Below are 17,198 nucleotides of genomic sequence, written 5' to 3' on the forward strand. Positions count from 1 at the left end.
GGAAGGTCTTGGTGGGTAGATCCTGTGCAGAAATGACCAGCTGCCCCATGCGATTAGGACGTATGGTCATTTTGAGGTGCTGGTTGCTGGCGCCTCCATGGCAGCAACAGCAGCATAGGAGGTCGTGTTAGGTCCTGGGGTAAGTCTAAACTTGGCAGGATTTGCAATGTCGTCCTGGGATTGGAGTGCAGGTGACAGTTGGGTGGGGTTATCCTCGGTGTCCTGGTGGTCTTCTTCGTCGTCTTCTTCTTCTTCTGGGGTTGCTGGGCGTTCCAAGGTCTCTTTTTGGAGGTCTCTAGAGGTCCCTGCAACAGGTTCTGGTTGGGTATCAGGTGTCTTTGGGAGGTTCTTGTGGCTCCTCAAGGTGAGACACCTAGGCTTTATAATCCTTCCCTTCTCCACTCTAGTTCGATGGGAGGAGGTAGGGATGGGGGAAGAACCCCTGGCTGCCATCGCAGACATACGATGGTAGCCTTCAGCAGTCGATAGGTACTTGGTTTCAGGTGTTTGTCTCAATTAACACAAGAAAAATAAAGTGTTAAGCAAGTATAAATTTTTCGAAATCGTGAAAAATGAAAACTCTACGGGCAACGGAGTGAAAATTTCAGTTACTCGCTGGTTAAAGATGATCCTTTCACTAGCTTGTTAGTGATAAGGATGATTGATGCTGGTCCAAATGACCCTTTATATGTCACTCACGCACCAGTATCAACCAATCAGCAATCGGTATTCACCTTGGCCCGGGCTCCAACCAATCAGCGTTCAGAACACGAGTCCTCTCTGACGAATTCAGAACCAGCTCACCAGACATCGTAGGCTGTGCGCAAGAAGGGGTAACATTTTGGGGTAAGACCTTGCAAGGAGTTGCACGGCATCGTTCCTACGAACCCGTGTAACATCTTACGAGGTGACTGTACAACATTGCAACACCAGTGTTGCAAGCTGTCACGAGGTCATCACCTAGCATCACGCCACGACAAAATTTTAAACTTGTAAAAACCTGGCAACGACCTGCCATTTTACGTTTCTTGCAATGTATTGTCACGAGCTGGTGCGACCCCAGGTCGCAACAAAAAAGTGAGTAGGTTTCAACCTGGGGATGGGACCATTTGACTCGGCTGATTCTCCACTGACAATTAGACACTACCAGTTCACCTCCAAGTACATTTATCTGCCACCTATTCACCACGGAGGACAATTCGTAGCCGGAAATAGTCGTTTGTTTTCATTTTTCTTTATTTTTGTTGTTTGGTTGTTAAATGTAATGAATATAATTTTCAAAAAAATCGTTTTTTCATTGTTTAGAAAACAAAGATATCCAAATTATTTCTTTAACTAATATTTTTTTTTTTCCAGTCAGTTTGACTTCTTAGCAAACACGGGAAAGAGAAGTTTCAACATGAAGGCTTTATATGTTTTTGATAAGTTATCAAAGAGTGATCCAAGTATCAAATTTTGGCACTGTGAACAAAGGGGGCGATGTAAAGGACGAATTCACACCAAGAGTAGCGCTGTGATAATGAAGATGAATGAACACACTCATTCTGCTTCTGCAGTCTGTGTACAAGTTTCCATAGAAAAAGCAAATTTAAAAGGCCGTGCAGAGGAATCATAGGAAGTACCCAGTGTTCTTATAAATGAATGTATAGCTGGCGTGCCTTCATCAGTCCAAGCATCTTTACCAATGTTAAGCAGCATGACGAAAATAATTCGACGAAAAAGTAATGATATTAGCTTAGCACTAGCAAACCCTACTGATCCAAAGCAGTTGACGATTCCATTTGCTTATAATATGTATAAACCTGATAACATAGAAGAAAATTTTCTTTTGGCTGATATTGGTTAAAAAAGTAATCGTAAAATAATGTTTGGAAAGGAATCCTGGATACATTATTTAGTAGATTCGACGTGGTTTGTGGATGGTACATTCAACATAGCCCCTGTTTTATTCTCCCAAGTATTTTGTATTCTGGCAAAAAAACTTGTTGGGTTCATTCAATTTTATATACAGTATATTTCTAACATATAAGCAACATACAACTTATGTACATATGTTTGAAATGGTTAAATCATTGGTACCTAATCTATAACAGCAGTGTATCCATTGTAACTTTGAACAAGCAGCATTTGATGCAATGAGAAAATGTTTTCAAGGAGACAAAATAAGAGGTTATTTTTTTCATTTGGCACAAAGTAGGCATAGACATATATTGGAGCGACTCGTAAATACAACACATCCATATTTTGCTTTAAAAGACAAAATGTTACTTTCTTTGGACTTGTGCCACATCGCAACCTTGACATCTACACAGATGCACTTGCAGACTTTTTGCCTCAAGATCTGTTACCAGTACTAGATTAGTTTGAATTAATTATATTAGTATCTATAATAGGCGGGCGCGGCATTTACCAAAGGGCACCTTTGTTTCCCCATGATATGTGGTCGCAACATGAGACAACTTTGAATAATGAAGATCGGACAAATAACCAAGCAGAAGCAGCTCATTGAAGAATTGCTTTTGAACTAGGAGCTATAGGCTACCACCCAACCATATGGAAATTCATAGGAACTTTAATAATTTTACAAAAAGGAAAAGATTTATATAGGAAACAGCTGATAGCGGGTTGCCCACCACCATTAAAGCCAAAGAAATATTGAAACGGACGAAAGAATAAAAAAAAATTTCTGGATTACAACGGTGAAAGATACGCTTTGGAATATCCCAGAGGAATAGTACATAATTATCAAATTTACTAAAGTTTCTATTTATTTTTCTTTATTTTTTTATAAGTTTTTGAATTATATTTGGTGTAACCAATAACATTTATTACAATGTTGGAATATTTTGAAAGATTTTTTAACTTGTTTCATAAACCAATAAACAAATTTTATATCTTGTTTATTTTTTTTCCTAATTCACACCTTGCATTAGTAAACATAAAATTAATGTAAAAAGGAAAGTAGTGGAGAAAAAAAAAAAAAACAATACACTGTGTTTATAACTCTGGTGGCGAATAGTCCCCGGTGGTGATATGACCAATGTGGCCAAAAGCTGGTGGCGAACTGGCGGTGGCTAATTGCCGCGGCGAATTGTCACCAACCCGAGAACCTAAATTCAGTAATAAATGATTGCCTGTTGGCATTAGACTCGGACCAGTGATCGAATTATTGTTTCGTTCCAGCTAAAATAAGCCTTGAACAAACTCCTCAAGATTGCGGGACCCATAATGAGAAAAGTAAAGTAAATTATTTGCCTAAGAAATTTACATAAATGAAAAACTGAAGGAATTTGCTTTTAAAGTATTTACCTAAAATTGTATAATAACTTTCTAAAATTATTAAATAAATAAGTAATAAGTTTTACGATAACAAGCAGTCTGAAGACCAGTCGAGTCTTTAGACAATAGGTGGCTTTCAACAATCGTTCAGTAAAAAAGAAAAAAGAAATCATTTTAGTATAGACAGCCAATCAGTAAGCCTATAGAACTCGAAAACGTCCGTACTGTGCGTGTTGTTTTTTATGTATTGACCTGCATCAAATACATAACGGCATTAATAATAGATTTGAACGAGGATATTGCATTTTGGTTTTTATTAATACTTCACTCTTCGATTGATTTGTGATTATTAAATATATAGACAGTTCACCTGCAATGTCTATTAAACACGTCTTCACTTCAAGGAACACTTCTTGAAAAAGCTCCTGCAACAGATAAGTATGCTTTTCAATGTTGATGTGTGGATTAGGTTAAACAGGTTTATACCCATAATATCTCTCAATTGTTTGTAAAACATACGAGAGCAGAAGAGCTTTATATTAAGGACAAAATATGGCGAATGTTCCTCTCGGTTAAGAGATAGTGTGTGGTAGGCAGAAGGCAGACAAAGCTGCTAATTTTGTATCTGTGCGATTTACGATATTAGTCTTGTTTGTGTTGTAATTTAGGAAATTATATTTAACTTCAACAGTAACGAAGCTTCTTTTTAAGAATTTAATCTAAAGTCAAGAATGAAATCTTAAGAGATTCGTGGTTTATTGTAAAAAAAAAAAATTGTTCATGCAAACAAATTCTCTTGGAACAGCTTCGGGAGAAATTTGGTTTATCCATTGTTAGAACTGTAGATCTAATCACAATATCAAAAACAATTTTGATGAAATATGAGAAATAAGAGAGAATGTGAAAAGTTGTATGATGAAGCACAAGAGTTTGCTAGAGAACCTACAATTGGTGTACAGTATTTAACAGTTCTGGTGATACCTGAATCCAGTGATTTTCGTTCGAAAGTCACCAACTGGCAACACTCACAATCTTTACATTTCTAATGAGACTAGGTTCACGAGACGAAACCTTTTGAAACTTCGCTCAATAAAAGATACAGTTCATTAAGCATAATGTTAAAGAATTTATGCTATATTTATTTTTTATCAAAATATCAGCTAGATCATTATGGAAAAATTAACCCGATAACCTTTAATTATGAAAAAAAAAAAAAAAAACTTAAGGAGGCTGGCTTTTTAGCCACCATAGTTATGTATTTAACGTAGGGAACGTAAAGAGATAGAGTTGTGGCCCACAACTACATCTCTATATTCCTAACTTTTATGTAGACAGATCTGGGAGCACTCTTTTTTATTCAGTTTTTGAGACCGAATGGAAATAGGTAATTGAATATTGCCTTTATAATTTTCTAATACTTTAATGAAGAAAATACTTGAAAACTTGTTACTATCCTGACAGACTAACTTAGATGCATTTTTAAGTCTTTAAATTCAAGAATTTTCATTTAATTAAAGTAGGGAAGTAAATATTTCTTGATTACCTCAAGACCTTTGGAATACTATATCGCTTCTTCTATTTTAACACTTTTCTATATTTTTACACTGCAGGTAAATCTTGTGGACTGGGGTGAAGCAGTCCATAAAGATCCTGTTGAATTCTTGGGTAAGGGTATGAAGATGTAGGCGGACAACGGGCATTTAAAAATGTGGCAACTTTGCCTTGAAGATATTATTGTCATGCCGTTTCACACATGACTTTTCACTAAACTCTTACCTTCGTCAATTGTCCTTAGATAAGTTCGGAGGCACCATTCAATTTAGGACAATCGACTTACTCCTGGCTAGCCTATCTATAACAAACCAAGCCTTGACATAGGCTAATACCGTGTACATCATAGGTATAGGCTAATACTCTAAGCCTAGGCTTAAGGTAACTTGACCCTTGCTGTGGAGAAGGACGGATCTTCATTTGCAGTGGAGGTTGAGGGAAAGGCTGGTTCCCGGGGTCTTTTTATTCTTACTAAAATTGCTAGTACTGTACATGATCGGTACTCCAAACTGGTACCCTGTAATACAAAGTCTTCGTTTAGGACAGCGATCCTATGTCAAACAACATGCAATTCGTAGCCTAGGCTACACTGTACTCTTACCTAACCTACTGGTTACACTGCACAGTTAGCCTGGCAACTCAAAAGAATAAACTTCACAAATCTGAGAATAATATTACACATCTTGACTTACGGTTGGTGGCAGAAATTCCAACCACATGCAAGCACAGCATAAAGCAATTTCAATACTGGCAAACTTATCGCCTCTTTAATTGATACATTTAAAAGTTAACCACAATAGACAATATCAAGTGTTATTAAAACACCCATTATAACTAAGACAAGTGCATACCTTTTACAAGGGAGAAAGTAAGAATTTCACATAATAATAAGGGGGAGCAACACCGTTTCCTCTCTACACTGGTTGCTGTTGGCTCGAAGAGTGCGCTCTGAGCTTACCTAGCGCAGCTACGCCCGAGGCTCACACAACTACGCCTCTGTTTACCTTGGCACTCAATCACAAAACTCTCGACCATAGACACAACTACTCCTTTGTTACGCCTCTCTACCTCGGCGTATGCACACTCGATCCTACACCATCTCAACTACGTGTGGCTAACATAACGTTTTGATAAGATGTAAACCAATTCGTTTATTAAGTTTAAAAATCGTAAATGGAATTACCATTCAGTTAAATGAAGCATTTCTGTCATTACATCATGTCTTCCTATCAGCAATGCTGGTGTAGATAGAGTTTTTAGCCAGGTAAGTTTAATCAAAACGGACCTCAGGAACAGAATAGGACATGACCTCCTAACGGCAATTTTGTATATAAGAAGTGCCATGCATACTCAAGAGGGGGAGGAAGCCAAAAAATGCCAATATCCAAATTTTGAGCCAAATGAAACATTGATTAAAGCACTACAATCTAGTTCATTTTATGATCCTGTTGATTGAACAACAAATCTCTATTTTATTTTCATTTTGCTCATTTTACATACATATACCAAGGCACTTCCCCCAATTTTGGGGGGTAGCCGACATCAACAAATAAAACAAAAACCAAAAAGGGGACCTCTACTCTCTACGTTTCTCCCAGCCTAACAAAGGACTTAACCGAGTTCAGCTGGTACTGCTAGGGTGCCACAGCCCACCCTCCCCCGTTATCCACCACAGATGAAGCTTCATAATGCTGAATCCCCTACTGCTGCTACCTCCGCGGTCATCTAAGGCTCATTTTACTTTCGTTAAATGTCATTCAACTAGTATTTAATTTTGTAAAAAAAAAAAAAATACGGCTTTATTTTCTGTATTCCTGAATAAAAATTATATAAATTTTTCGTTATTATACTCTTCTATAGAAGCTTAGTTGATTGATTCCGATCCCCGTCCCCCTAATTCATTTCTATAGAATATCATATCAATAGTTTTTAGAACCAATTTAATGATCGCTAAGTTACTATAATTGGGCTACTTTTGAAGCAATTGCCGCGACTTTTGAGGCTTTGAACCGCGGTTTGTATGTAAAGTTATTTGGCAACTCTGGTTGTGGGCGCGGTCTAACGTATCGGCGGGGTGCGGACATCGTCACATCAAGTGGCAGTCTCACGGTGGCACTCTCACAAGTAAATCATCTGTCAAATATTGCTAAAGCTACCCAACAGCTATTGGATAACTGTAACTCTATAGTCTATTTTTTTTTAGCGGTGCATATTTGCACAGACTCACAGGGGTGCCCTTTTAGCTCGGAAAGGTTCCTGATACCTGATTGGTCGGAAGTATTTTTGTCCGAACACCTTCATTGTTCTCTAATAATTACCAAGTAATGTGAATCAAAACTTATTTACTAACCTATATTTCTCCATCAGATATATGTTTTGTCAATAAACAATGTGAAAGAATAAACATATTATTAAGTATCGTCAGGTAGGTTTAAATTTAATAACACAATCCGCCGAAGTCAACGACAGCAGCTTATTTTCGGATGCACGCTTTGTAATTTTGTAATTTTTCACATATTTCAACACAAATTGGGATACATTACACTCAGCATAAGTTAAACATGTTATCATAAACTTCCTTTGAATACCAGAATTTACCAAAAACATGGAATTGATAAAACCCGATATTTGCTGTAAGAGTTAGACATGCTGATGACCCATAAAGACTATTCGAAATTAGTGTGAATCATGCAATAGGAGGAAGAACTTTTTGTTATGCTGCACTGAGACTCTTTAACGACCTTCCACTTGATGTCAAGAATAGCAAAAATGTGGCAGCTTTCAAGAAAAACCTGAAGACTTATCTCTTTGGAAAGTGTTATAATAGTGATCTGAAAACTATTAAACCTGAATACAAATGCTAGCGAATAACTGAAAAGATACAGAGCAAAATATAAACTGGAAAGAAATTATTTTCACACATCAAGGCCCGCCTGAACAGACTATTAGTGTCTGATGGAGGGCGAGAAATAAACCCCTAAAAGCAAGGTAAAAGAATAGCCTGCAGCGGCCTGGCGGGAAAACAATCTCTTCTGACTGTCATTGACGCAGTTTTTTTTTTTTTTCTTTTTTTTTTTTGTAATATACTGTAGTTTGGCCTATTCCTTTCAGGTTAAATAGTCTTGCATTGTCTCTCTTCGTAATATTTTGCTTAGTATTTTCCCACATTCCTGTACCTCACCTAATATCTGTCTATTTTCCTCGATATCTCTTTTTTCATATATGGGATATCCGCACTACGATTCCTTATTTCTTATCCTCAGTGGAAAGTATTAGCTTGAAGGGAAGCGCGTGCTAGTGTCATTAAAATAGTGTAGAGGTGGGAATAAAAAAATACTATGCTTAATTTCATTTGATATAATGTGAGCTACTGAACAGGTTTACAGAATAGGCTATACTTGCTACACAGCATAAAATTTATGTTGCTATTATTATTTACATACTTACTGACGTAAGGTACAAAACAAGGAATCGTAGTGCGGATATCCAACATATGAAAGAAGGGACATCGGGGAAAATAAACAGATATTAGGTGAGGAACAGGAATGTGGGAAAATACTAAGTAAAATATTAGGAAGAGAGGCAATGCAAGACTATTTAAACTGAAAGGAATAGGCCAAACTATATTACAAAAAAAAAGAAAAGAAAAAAAAAAAAACTGCGTCTATGACAGTGAGAGGGGATTTCTGCCCGCCATAAAAAACACTAAGAGTCTGTTCAGGCGGGCCTTGATGCGTGAAAATAATTTCTTTCCAGTTTATGTTTTGCTCTGTATCTTTTCAGTTATTCGCTAGCATTTGTATTCAGGCTTAATAGTTTTCAGATCACTATTATAACATTTTCCAAAGAGATAAGTCTTCAGGTTTTTCTTGAAAGCTGCCACATTTTTGCTATTCTTGACAACAAGTGGAAGGTCGTTGAAGAGTCTCGGTGCAGCATAACAAAATGTTCTTCCTCCTATAGCATGATTCATACTAATTTCGAATAGTCTATATGGGTCATCAGCATGTCTAACTCTTACAGCAGCGCTAGTAGCTTGAGGTAGGGGACCAAGCAATCACGAAGATATTTAGGCTTATCACTTGTAAGTGCTTTGTGAGTCAACAAACAAATCTTAAATTCAATTCTAGCCTTAATAGGTAACCAATGTAGATAGATCAGTGAAGGAGTTATTCTCTCCCGAAATTTAATGCCTTTTATCAGTCTAGCCGCCCGATTTTGCACATTTTGAAGCTTTCGTAGTAGTGTATTGGGCAATTTATAGTACAGAGAATTGCAATAATCAAGCCTTGATATTTCGTGACTCATCACTAAAATTTTTGTACTGCCCTCTGTTAAATATTTTCTAATAAATGCTATGTTTCTCAGGTGATAGTTACACACTTTCACTGTGTTTACTCATTGACAAATTACAATCTATCAGTACACCCAAATTTTTCACAACAGGCACAATCCTAACATCAGCGTCACCAATTTTAATACTTTGAAATAACTGGTAATTCTTTAAAGCCACCTTTGTGCCAAAAAACATACATTCTGTTTTATCATCATTTAATTTAAGCTTTTTCCTCTGCATCCATGTTTTTATTTCAGTCATTATCTCATCAATTTTCTTCTTTGTATCTTGTGTTGTTAAAATTGAAAGGTAGAACTGAGTATCATCTGCATATAGTTTAAAGCCCACTTTTTGTTTTTTCAAGATATGTGATAGCTCGATAGTATATATGCTGAACAAGATAGGGCCCAGAACAATACCCTGTGGTACACCTTTCAAAGGAATTCTCTCACTAGATCGGTTTCCAGAAACTTCTACAATAGTCTTCCTGTTCGTTAAGTAGCTTCGCAAAAATTCCAGTGCTTTCTCAGTCACTCCAATGGACTTTAAGTCGTCAAGTAAGTACTCGTGCACAACAGTATCGAAAGCAGCACTAAGATCTAACATAACCGAAATTCCACACTTTCCCCCATCAAGAAGACCTATCATATCATTCATTATTGAGCATAAGGTAGTTTCTGTAGAGTGATTAGCTCTGTAGGCCGATTGATTTTCCGGGAATACCTCTAACTCATAAATATGCGGCCATAATGGCTCACTTAGGATTTTTTCAATAAGCTTCGACATGTAGGATAAATTTGAAATGGGCCTATATGAATTTAGTTCGTTTACATCACCTTTTCCTTTGTATATTGGTTTGATCAACGCAGTTTTTTCACAGCTAGGAAAACTGGATTGTGATATACTTAGGTTAATTATATTCAGGTAAATATTATATACAACTTGCTTGTTTGGAGCTTCACTTATTGAACTATTTGGGAAAGGGTCGTTTCTACAATATGTATTCTTCATCTCTCTCATAACCTTTAACAAGTCACGAATATTTATTTCCTTAAATTTTATTAACTTCTTACCCTCCTTCACTGGCATAACTGACTGTCCTTCTAACTGATTTTTGGGGAGACCTCTCTTAATTTTATCAATTTTTTCATTGAAGAATATAGCAAATTTCTTTGCACAGACATTATCAGGCAAGACATATTTTTTCTTTAATCCCATCAAATCATCTAGGTTTTTCTCAAGTTTTTAGCTTTTTTACTTTTGCCGTTGTAGAATTTTCTTTTTGTTTTTTCTAACAGGGTGTTATAGTCATTTCTGGCCTTATTATATAGATTTCTGGCTTGTGAGGATTTGGCTCTTTTCCATCTACCTTCCATCTTACGTCTAAGTCTTTTTGCCTTTAATAGCTCACTATCATACCATCTAACATTTTCGTGTACAACTATTTGTCTGCTCTTTATGGGACACATGGTATCATTCATTTTTCCAAAATTGTCTTTATATTTTTTGGTATAACACCCAACACATTCTCTATCTACCATATGTTCACATTGTATGTTCTCACAAGACATTTGCGCTACACTAGCTTCAATAAAATTCTCAGCATCGAAATTTTCTCGTTCCCTATATGTGATCCATTTCTTCAATACTCTGATGCAATTTATATTAACATCAAAAGTGATGAGTTTATGTGTTTTTTGAGATCTCAAAGTCTGGTTCAACTTCAAGGTTTCTTATTAGGTCAGAATCTTTCCCACATATGACCAAGTCGAGTGTATGACCACCTACTGACGTTGATACTAAAACACTGTTTATTAAATTAAACATCTAAAATACTTACTTGAGTTCTTCAGCCTTATTATCATTTTCATCATCTACCCAACAATTAAAGTTTCCACCAATTAATGTATTTTTAATATCGTCCACCACACCCACAAGAACACTAAATTCTTCAATGAATTTCTTCATATTACTCTCTGGTGGTCTATACAATATTATATTCAATACCTTACTGTTTCTTGTCAGTTTTAAATAGATATATTCAAACGTTTCAAATACTATTTCATTCATGATAGAAACCCTAGAGAAGGTTTTCGACACGAAGACACCCACTCCTCCAGTTTTATCCTTTCTTGGTACGTGGTAGAAATCATGAGTACACGGCGTCATCACCTGAATCTTTGAGTTATCACTAATATTTCCCTGCAACCAAGTCTCAGTTGATAAGCATAAATCTAATTCCATTTTATTAATAAGATTTATAATCTTTATGGTTTTATTTCCCATCGATTGAATATTTATCAGACCACACTTTACCAATGGGCTAGACTCCATGATCGGTTCTATTTTTTATCCCGGTAAGCTCCTCCTTGTATACTTTACAGTTTTCATCATATGTCTTATGATTCGTATCATTGTAATTCCTCATTGAGCAGTTATGACACTTTAACGTATTAACACTACAATCCGTGGTTCGGTGTTCTTGGCTACACTTGGCACATACCTGGGTCTTGCTACAACTATCGGCAGTATGACCAAATTCCTGGCATTTATAACACTGAAATACATTATAGGAATCATAAATTTTACAGCATCTTCCATACGTGGTATATACTCTATCGTCCTTTTTACTGAAAACTTTCCTGATAGTTGGACTACACTTAATAATGACATGTGATTTATCGTTATGTCTTGATTTAAACTTCCTGATCAATTTAAAGTCCTCTTCATTTTCACACATATTCAACCATTCATTCTTCTCCTTTATACTAGCAATTATATCATCTTCATTTTCATCAATATTGCAGACCTAGATCTTCGGTTTAAGTAGATCCTTTTTATCCACTTCTACCTTAATGTCATTCTTGACCTCTTCTGAGTCATTTTTAGCATTTTCTAACGGGGTATGGTCGTTTCGCCGTCAGTCAGTTTCGCGGTCAGTCACTTTCGCCCCCGGGTGAAGTCGATTCGCCGTCATAATTGTACCCACACTTTGTGAAGTCTGTTCGCCGTCAACATGAGTCGTTTCGCCGCCAATACAGGAGTTGTTTCGCAATTGGCAGCAGATTTTTTTTTATTGTTTGTAAAGTCATCGTTAATATAAATAAGATTAATATTACATTTTATTCTATTCTATGTACAATAATTTACATTATTTCCGTAGAAGATAATCAGAATCACTCCGAGCAAATGTAAAAAATTGTACTTACTTTTAAAATAAAAAGTATTAAATAATAATGTTCAGCACTCAAACAACTGTTTCCTGCCACAGTCAATCAGAAAATCCATTCGTTCCAAGCATTCCCCACTGTCCTAAACTAGCTATAAAAATAAACAAACAACTCAATTATTCCATCGGTCTTTTTCAACACAAACAGCCACTGCGCTAATTACCTTTCGCTCGCTGAAAAACAGACACACACACACGAGCTAAAAAAATATAAACGAACAACTCAATTATTCCATCGGTCTTTCTCAACACAAACAACCACTGCACTAATTACCTTTCGCTCGCTGAAAAACACACACACAATCACACGAGCTAAAAAAATATAAACAAACAACTCAATTATATGTACTGTATATATATATATATATATATATATATATATATATATATATATATGTGTGTGTGTGTGTGTGTGTGTGTGTATTCTTGTCTTCTGTAATTTTTTAAAATTTATTATAAAATGTAATTTGTATATATTTATTTTAGTTGTGCCATGTATTCTCTAATGTGTATTTTAAATTTATTATCTTCTCCGGAAATAATGTAAATTATTGTACATAGAATAGAATAAAATGTGATATTAATCTTAATTATATTAACGATGACTTTACAAACAATAAATGTGTATTTTAAATTTATTATCTTCTACGGAAATAATATAAGTTATGTACATAGAAAAGAATAAAATGTGATATTAATTTTATTTATATTAACGATGACTTTACAAAAAAGAAAAAAAAAAACCTGCTGCCAATTGCACGTCTCGGTCCATTTCTTAATAACGGGGGCGAAACAACTCCTGTATTGACGGCGAAACGACTCCTATGTTGACGGCGAACAGACTCCACCAAGTGTGGGTGCAATTATGACGGCAAATCGACTTCACCCGGGGGCGAAAGTGACTGACCGCGAAACCGACTGACGGCGAAACGTCTATAACCCTTTCTAACCCAACTTTATCCGCAAAATTAACTACCAACATCTGTGGTTATCTTCTTCATGATTATTTTCTTGATCTCTGAAGCCTTCATATTTTCCTTCGTAGATTTTATGACCAAAGTATTTTTTATTTCAGCCTACTTGCATATGTGGTCTTGGTCACATTCTCTTGTTCGTATTCAGTAAGTTTCTCTTTCAGCTCAACAATTTCATGACACATATTGGTGTATTGAGCAGTTATCATATCCATAATACCTGACATCTGTCCTTGTACATTTACCTTCATCTCTTCCATGTTGATGCTTAGTTCGTCATGTTTTCCCATGACTGCCTGACCCATGAACCATTGGGATTTTGCAGTCTCAACACATCTTGGACATTTATAAATGATGTTCCTGCTTTGAAAAATCTCACTTGTGCCATTTCTTAAATTTAAGCAAGCTGCTTCATCGTGGTACCATCTTCGGCATTCATCACATTGTATCCCAAATTCGACATAGACCTCACAATGCCCACACCTGCCCTCATTGCCTCCGTCATCACATTCTTCATCAGCGACGTTCACTTGCATGCTAGCTCCTGCCATTTTCTTTCCCTCCTTCCCTTGGAGTACCGTGTCAATTTCGGTCATAAATAGATCAAGATCTTTCACGGGACTAAAATTTTCTTTTCGTTTTCTAAGGATGGGCATATTGAATAAAATTTTCAATGACTTTTCAAGTAGCCCCACCCCAACACAAATATGCTGGGTCAGGCCTTTCACCACAGACCTCACATACAAAAGAAACCACTGACTTTTAACACTCGATTTCACTAATATCAACACAAGTAAACACCCACAAAAGTTATTTTCATAGGATAAACAACGAGATACACAATGATTCCCGCTTTAAGCCAGTTTCGATACAGAGCTTTAACACACACGTCCACACCCGCGGACTTTATTATTATTTGCAGTTCATCTCTGCCTATCGTCGAGATGATACCTCTTTCAAAAGTAATACTATTAGGTAAGTTGTCTTATATACTGCAATAATTAGACAAAGTGGGCTTGCCTTCCAAAACCATACAAGGCCGCTGTAAGTAAAAAAAAAAAAAAGGTTAATAAACATTGATTTTTAGGAAACACGGAAGCCTAAAAAGAGAGAAATTTTGTATTATTCTGAAGCACACAAGAAGAAGGGGTTACTTATCCAATACAATATGGAAAGAAAAGATTTTGTGAAGAAAATAATCATCTTTATACTAGAGATCTTGAGGAGATAATTAATTTTTAGCTTAAAACAGAGATTTAACTCCTTTCGGCCTAAACACAGAATCAACTCTTTTCCGTCAAATTATTAGGGAATTAATTCTTTTCGCTGCCAACCACGATAAGCTGCAAGCCTCAGTATAATTTTCTATATGCTCTGTTTAAGGGAAATTACCTAGGTTTTAAGTGTATTGGTAGGGGAGCAAAGAGTGGTTTCAAAAACCGCATACAGCAAAAATAAGCGAAAAGGGATAATGGTTACGGTGTATGTCTGGATAATGCCCCGTCTAAGGAACATGTTTACGGAAGGTATTCTTTCAAGATAAGGGACAAATACCAGTATTCAGGATGAGGTAAGATAGATGAAAGATCTGGGAATGCCTTCAAATCATAAGGTATACCAACTGGTATTTAGTCTTTTTTAAGCAAATTTATCTAAGAACACTGCAAGCTTAAAACTTACAGTTGGCAAAATGCTAAATAATACGATTAGTTGTAACGATTTCCTCTATAGATGAGTTTCATGAGAACACTCACACACACAAGATAATATTTTCTTAGGTGAGACTACTATGGTAACAATGGATAAAATGAGAGGTAACAAAATCACTACTTATGTTCGCCTATAACTCAAAAGTAAAATCAATTATTGCCTCACAATACATCTGTGCAGGCCCATCTTCTACATTTGCATAGGCCCTTCTTATACATTTGCATAGGCCCATCTTATACACTTACACAGATCCATCTTCTACATTTGCAGGGCCCCATCTTATACATCTGCACAGGCCCATCTTCTACATCTGCATAGGTCCATCTTATACATCTACACAGGCCCATCTTCTACATTTGCATAGGCACATTTTATACATCTGCACAGGTCCGTTTTCTACATTTGCATAGGCCTATCTTATACATTTGCAAAGGCCCATCTTCTACATTTGTATATGCCTGTCTTATACATCTGCACAGGCCCATCTTATATATTTGCACAGGCCCATCTTATACATCTGCACAGTCCCATCTTATACACCTGCACAGGCCCATCTTATACATTTGCACAGGCCCATCTTATATATTTGCACAGGCCCATCTTATACATCTGCACAGTCCCATCTTATACATCTGCACAGGCCCATCTTCCACATTTGCACAGGCCCATCTTATACATCTGCACAGTTCCATCTTATACATCTGCACAGGCCCATCTTATAGATTTGCACAGGCCCATCTTCTACATTTGCACAGGCCCATCTTCTACATTTGCACAGGCCCATCTTATACATCTGCACAGGCCCATCTTATACATTTGCACAGGCCCATCTTATACATTTGCACAGGCCCATCTTATACATTTGCACAGGCCCATCTTATACATTTGCAAGGGCCCATCTTATGCATTTGAACAGGCCCAGCTTATACATTTGCATATGCCTATCTTATACATCTGCACTGGCCCATCTTATACATTTGCTTAGGCCCATCTTATACATCTGCACAGGCCCATCTTATACATTTGTAAGGGCCCATCTTATACATCTGCAAGGGCCCATCTCATACATTTGGACAGGCCCATCTTATACATTTGCATATGCCTATCTTATACATCTGCACAGGCCCATCTTATAAATCTGCACAGGCCCATCTTATACATTTGCAAGGGCCCATCTTATACATTTGCAAGGCCCCATCTTATACATTTGAACAGGCCCAGCTTATACATTTGCATATGCCTATCTTATACATCTGCATTGGCCCATCTTATACATTTGCTTAGGCCCATCTTATACATCTGCACAGGCCCATCTTATACATTTGTAAGGGCCCATCTTATACATTTGCAAGGTCCCATCTTATACATTTGAACAGGCTCAGCTTATACATTTGCATATGCCTATCTTATACATCTGCACTGGCCCATCTTATACATTTGCTTAGGCCCATCTTATACATCTGCACAGGCCCATCTTATACATTTGCAAGGGCCCATCTTATACATTTACACAGGCCCATCTTATAAATTTGCACAGACCCATCTTAAACATTTGCATAGGCCTATCTTATACATCTGAACAGGCCCATCTTATACATTTGCAAGGGCCCATCTTATACATTTGAACAGGCCCATCTTATACATTTGCACAGGCCCATCTTATACATTTACACAGGCCCATCTTATACATCTGCACAGGCCCTTCTTATACATTTGCAAGGGCCCATCTTATACAGGCCCATCTTATAGATTTGCACAGGCCCATCTTCTACATTTGCACAGGCCCATCTTATACATTTGAACAGGCCCATCTGATACATTTGCACAGGCCCATTTTATACATTTGCACAGACCCATATTTTACATTTGCACAGGCCACTCTTATACATCTGCACAGAACCATCTTATACATTTGCACTGGCCCATCTTATACATTTGCAAAGGTCCATCTTATAAATCTGCTCAGACCCATCTTATACATTTGCACAGGCCCATAGTACACATCTGCACAGACCCATTTTATAAATTTGCACAGGCCCATATTATACATTTGCAAAGACCCATATTATACATTTGCAAAGGCCCATTTTATACATTTGCAAAGGCCCATTTTATACAT

This window comes from Palaemon carinicauda, chromosome 4 (genome assembly GCF_036898095.1).
Source record: "Palaemon carinicauda isolate YSFRI2023 chromosome 4, ASM3689809v2, whole genome shotgun sequence".
Classification (NCBI taxonomy): domain Eukaryota; kingdom Metazoa; phylum Arthropoda; class Malacostraca; order Decapoda; family Palaemonidae; genus Palaemon; species Palaemon carinicauda.